General features: G+C 37.2%; 1 protein-coding gene across 5 annotated transcripts in view; it reads right to left on the reverse strand.

Annotated features, from left to right (window-relative positions):
• LOC106165238 (zinc finger CCCH domain-containing protein 10) overlaps positions 1-6,139 on the reverse strand; it is an 89,308-nt gene that overhangs the window by 50,987 nt on the left and 32,182 nt on the right. For all 5 annotated transcript variants that reach the window (XR_001238664.2, XM_013543351.2, XM_087012454.1 and 2 more), the window contains one exon: positions 4,486-4,703. The gene's annotated coding sequence lies outside the window, so the exon portion shown is untranslated. The remainder of the gene's footprint in view (positions 1-4,485; positions 4,704-6,139) is intronic.

Genomic DNA, 6,139 nt, shown 5'->3' on the forward strand with positions numbered 1-6,139 from the left:
CTAGGGGAACTTGAAAATGATATTCCCAATCAAAAGCAATCTGACATCTGCCTTTTATTGGGTCTCCACGTTGATGCAAATAAATAAGGTTTACATGTTAAAAATAACCAACACTGGTCGATGGGATCAATGGTAATTTAGAAACCAATGCAAACAGTCCCAACAATCCCGTGAGCCAGTAATTGAAAAAGATATCCAAAAACAAAATGCTCAAATGCAGAATGACACCTGTCCGTTTTCATTAGAAAGATAAGTGGAAAAAAAGTCTCGTAAGCTGTCAGCAAGAAGGTCAAGGTTAATTCAGCAACCACTGTGGGTATACACAGACCAATATGTGACCTTGCTGCCCTTCCTACCTGACTTTATCAGGCTTACAGCCAGCAATTTCAAAGGGGAGGGTCGTTTCTGAAAAAGTGAACCTTTTACCATAAAACCACCGTGCATCCATATCAAATTTTTATTCAAAGTGGACCTTTTTCAAGCAAAAAGGGCAGTTCATTCGAACCCCCTGAACCCCCCCCCCCCCCCCCCCCCCCCCCTGGCGACAGGCCTGTTAAAGTTTATTGCTAAAGACGGGTAGAAAGAAGTGAGGCTAAAACAATGAAAATATTCCTACTAGTAAGTGGAACAGCACTCAGAGAGCCCGTGTGTGTGTGTGTGTGTGTGTGTGTGTGGGGGGGGGGGGGGGGGGGGGGGGGGAAGGGGGGGCACGCTTTTTTCAGGAACTTTGATTCCATGATCTATTCCATTTTTATTATCTACCTCATCTCTTGTAACAAGGCATATTTCTCATTTCAACTAAATTTGGAATTTTGTTATTCCATACTGATAAAACTGATGCTTATGACTATAAATTATGAAACCTTTCGATCACCAATTGTGACAGCTCAATTCTGACATATGGCTTTATGGTGAAAATGGAGAAGCTGTTCCCCTGACAGTCTGATGATGAAATTATATATTAAACTGTAATTTGTTATGCTATATCTGCATATTAAATCCAGTTCCCTCTTATCTTAACTGACACACCAAAAGAAACTGACATAAATCTAATATATATGCACAACGCCTGCCTGTCGGTTATTTCCAGACAGAAGACTCCGCATGAAGATTTTCTACTAAATCTTTGACAGCCAAACCATTTACTTGACGTCCCTCTGAGATGCACATCAGGAACCTTGGCGTGATCAGCGTAACCATCATATCACCATCTAATCCATCCTAAAGATTTTTTTTCTTTTCGAGGAGAAGCATGTTGGCAAAAATTCCATGAATGGACCATTAAGACTGGTTAACCCAATCCTGACAGCATTTTGTTATTTTGTCTACAAACAGAAATGTATCCAACTGCCTAATGACCAATTACAGGAAGATTTAAGCCCGCCAAATTGGATACCTCTTGCTCGAAACCAATAGCAGATTAATTATTCAACAGCATCAGGATATTTGGATTGCTTTACCTTATGTAGACAAAGTTTTGTCCATTATAGGATACGACTGCCCCCCCAAAAGAGCCTAAGCAAACTGTTGCGCACCATGATCGTAAAGAACTGAGCCAAACTTTGCCTCAAGTAAACAAGCCTTATTTCCATTGGCAGACCTTTTGTGGGTATAATGTCTAGGAACATTAATGTTACTTGTGTGTTACACCAATTTATTACCAGTTATATAAACACACTATGCGTCAAATAAACACATTACATGATTCACATTAATATTTCAAGTTACCAGTCGTATTTCTAGTCACATTATGACAACTTTATTTGCAGAACACGTTTCCAACAAAAACTTCAATGTAAGTACTAGTACTAGTTTCAAGACAAGGCAACTACTAATTATGTTCTTGTATACGGTATACAGTCGATGACTCTTCTTGTAACGGATTTATTCCATGACTGGCCCTGCAAATGACACCTAGGGTAACTACACTCATATTTCACTTACAAAAGGACAAAAAAGAGCAGGGAAAGCACTATATGTGAACTGAAATACAGGCAAGCGTACACATCTTGTCAGTGAAATAGAAGTGATTTATCCTATTGTTCCAAGTGCCGGCCATAGGATAAGTAATAGATACAGAATTTTACCATATTTGCACAAGACCTAGATCAAATTCTGATTCAGAGCAGACGTATTCCTAACCAAAATGGTCGTTCGTTTGAACCTAAGCACACCACTATCTCATGCCTGCAGACTAAGGCACATGTTTGGAAGGTGTTCGCAAAATACACAATATTTGAGTCTTTTTTTGGACACTGGCTGCAATAAATTGATTTTTCACAAATGGATCACTAACGTAGAAGTGATTATTCCACCTTCCTATGGTAGAAATTGTAATTGAAAATTTGCTGGGATTTTGTATTTTAACTTGAATGTACTACTCTTGATCTTAACTGAAGAGCATACAGATGTTTGTTACATAAATCTATCATTTTGACAGACACATAAATAACTTACAAAAACTATTAGCTGTTTTATTTGGGTTTAGAATCCCGCAAGATGTTTTATTTCACTGTTAATTGGCGATAAAGAGCAATCCTGGATTTACTAAGTAAGACTTACGTCAAACAAATGTCCGTCTTTCAAACTCATTAATTCTGACCTTCACACTGTTAGACCCCTTTCCAAAAGACACCACTGATCTACGCAGATCAATCCAAGTCTGCAGGGATTCTCGCTGAGTGCAATCAGCTTAACTAGCGAGCCATTAATGTAAGAATGAGTTAATTAATCAATAATAATGAGAACTGAGCGGCCTGGGTGGAGGACTATGCTCTCTGGGTGATTTTCCAGTTATAACTTCAATCTATTATTATTGTTGTTATTAACATAGTCATTATTCTTAAATTAATGTGACTGCCTCTTTAAGTTAACAGAATTGCTTTAACTGCAAAATATTTTTTTCTTGCGACAAGTAATAAATGAATGTGCCTGTAAATGTAATTGGCTCTCTCCTCTAGTCTTAATGTGGCCTTCAAAAAAAGATCTACAACATTTCAAAAACTCAGGACATAATTTATGACCTAAAAAACATTAAGTAACCCTTAATCCATGTTTTAAGATAATACCTAGTTACACACATTGGTGAAAACATTTTCTTCTCATCTCATGCAGCTACCATGTACTAGTCCAGAGATCACAATCTGGCAAACCTGGGCTTAATTCAGCTATAAGACCAGAGAGAAATATGGTATATTTCACATTATTTGAACATAATTCAATCTGTTATACAAAGAAAAAGTACTCACTTAACCAAAATGGCTAAGGACAGCAATTCATCATCCACATAAGAGTTGCGGCTTTTTTTTATTCAGGGTAATATAATAAATCCACAACACATATTTATGACCTTGCACTAAGGAAGTAATAATTCAGAAAAACAAATCATTATTTAAAGTAACTTGTCTATTCAGACGTTTGCTTGGAAGAAGATGAATTTAGCTCTGGGAAACCACCCAACCAATACAAAAATAGCATCCCTAAGAAATTTAGATGTATATCATCCAGCAGCATTTACTTAAAGAATCTCTCTCTCACTCTCTCTCTCTCTAATCTTCATGATTTTTTTTATTTATTTTTTTTTTTACAGGAACAAAACACAATCATACCACTAAGTAAAGACGCGCACACTTACATCCGTAACTGTCATCACTATGCAGTGGGGTATATTTGTGTGCAAAAATCAGTCAATGCAGACATCCCGCAATGCCTCTGATCACATCATCTTGTAGCATATTTTGGACCTAAAACGGTTTAGGCTTACTAGTCTGAATACACCTTATTTTCCTAAGATAGCTGTTGAGTTACCAAATGTCAATGTCATTTCTTGCTGAAACCTCCCCCAAATGCACTTAAATGTATTCCATTTCAATTTCCACCGACACTTAAGCAATGGCATGGTTCACCAGTAAAACTAGACACTAAAAGGTTTATTTTAATGGATGAATTTACCTTCAATGACCATCAAATTTCTCTCAGATGGACCTTTTTATCCACTGTTTTTATCAAGTGCAAATCGGTTCAGAATATAATGTGACAGCGATGTCTTTATCTGTGGAAGTTAGACTGCCTTGAGGCTTTTTTAAAAATATTGTTGAGTAAGATAATACAGAGTGGTGACGAGTGTACATGTGTACGTATCAGTAAAATATCATGTTCATGTATATTTGCACCCATGTATACATGCTAGTCTTAAGTTTACAATGTAAGGAATTTATGCACATTTTTATATTTCAGACATCTGATTCACTACAACAGTTACATACATCACAAGTATACATAGCTCTTATTTATCACTAGTGAGAAGAAGGAATGCTTATTCTACAGGAAGGTGGGAGATCTTCCCCTCAAACATTCTTCTTGGAATCTACTGAATTCTCCAGGATTTGAACCTTTTACATATTTTCAAAAACAATTTTTGTCCAGAAATATGAGGAAAAATAAATCCCACACTTGATTTACTTTTTAAGCAGGAAAAGCACTTACCAAGAAGAATGAATTCACAGGAGAAAGTTGACAAGTCCAATACGAAGGCTCTCAGCAGTGAAAACAAGTGAAAAATTGCTCAGTGAACTGGAACAGTCTTAACTACTCCAGGAGAGTAGCAGCAGCAAAATAACAAGAATTTTTAAACTATTCCTGCAGCCTCCTCTTCCTCTTCTCAATCCTCTGCTTCGTAGACTCAATCGTCATTAACGTCAGACCTGTGAAAAGAAAGATGAAACGTGAGCTTGACAGAGAAATCTACTTCTCTTTCATATTAGGAAAATCTATTAACTGTACCACCTACGGCCTTAAAAGCCATTTCCTTTTCTGCACCATACCTTCCAGCTATTTTAATATCTGTTCAGACTGATGCTATGGTTTTCAGGGTAAATTTGGTCTCCACTACACTGTTCTGTCCCAAGGGTTATCTACTTTAATTTGATTTCTAGATTTCAGAAACAAATCTTCCCACACATTTTTTTTTAATGGAATTGCATTTCCTTGTTTTGTTTTATATTTCATGACTTTTTCACCAAAATTAAGAAATTAGCAATCTTTACATTTAGCCATAAACTGATTTAGGTCATATCTACAGTGTCACACAATCTCTTCTTGTTATAGATGTTATTAAGCCTAAGGGAAACAATTTGATTTCTTTTTTCATATTGAAGCTCTAGGGATAAACATTTTAGTTCCACTATTCCACGGAAAGTTTGCTCACATATAATATTCAATACCTTTTAGAACAGGGAGTGCCCTATATGCTGAGGGTCTATTATTCTGAAAACTAAAGGAGTCTTGATCTGAAATTGACTGCTATTCCAAATGTAGGAGGGTCGGCTATTCCGCTAGTCCAAGGGTCCACTTTTTCCAAAGATACAGATAAAATGCAAACAGCACAAAGATAACAAATTCTCGCAGAAAAGTGTACGCATAAGATAGCAAAAAGGCACACTATACAAATAGAGCTACCAGTATACATATATATATATATATACAGTCTTCTGAGGAAATTTGCTATCTTCATCCAGTTTGCTGTGTCTTTGGAATAGCAGCTCCTTGGAATGGTGGACCTTCAGGATAGCAGACATTTCGCTTTGGAATAGTGAACCCTCGGATTAACAGACCCTAGTATCAGTCACATGAGAACATAGGAGGGGAACATCACTTGGATTGTGGTGGATGTACCGTATAGGTGGGAGATGTTGGGGCAAGGGTCAGTTTCAGAAAAAAAAAAAAATTTATGCATGATGATGCTTCAGACCAAAAATTACTCTATTTAAGGGGACTTCTACTAGGGCCTCATTCTGAACTAACATAGCCCACAATTTTCATTCCAGAAATTAAGACCTATGTTTGGTGTTAAGTTCTGTGGTGGCAAGTGTCCTCAGGCCTGTATAATGTCAAGAGGGTTGACCCTCCTTGGGAGGCAGATCAACTTACCTGTTGACACTAGACTCCAGCATACATACGTAGTGCTTGAGGTGTGTGTGTGTGCGCGCGCATGTGAGTGTGACTTGAAATAGCTCTCAAGCCTAATTTTTCTTTTCCTTTCCTCCCTTTATAATAGCAAATATGCCAAGATATTTGCTTATAAAAAGGGAGTCACTGCTCCATATCTTTGCCCCCTCCATACACACATATACATATGCAC

Source organism: Lingula anatina, chromosome 5 (assembly GCF_051362555.1).
Source record: "Lingula anatina isolate TDL-2025a chromosome 5, LinAna3.0, whole genome shotgun sequence".
Taxonomy (NCBI): Eukaryota; Metazoa; Brachiopoda; class Lingulata; order Lingulida; family Lingulidae; genus Lingula; species Lingula anatina.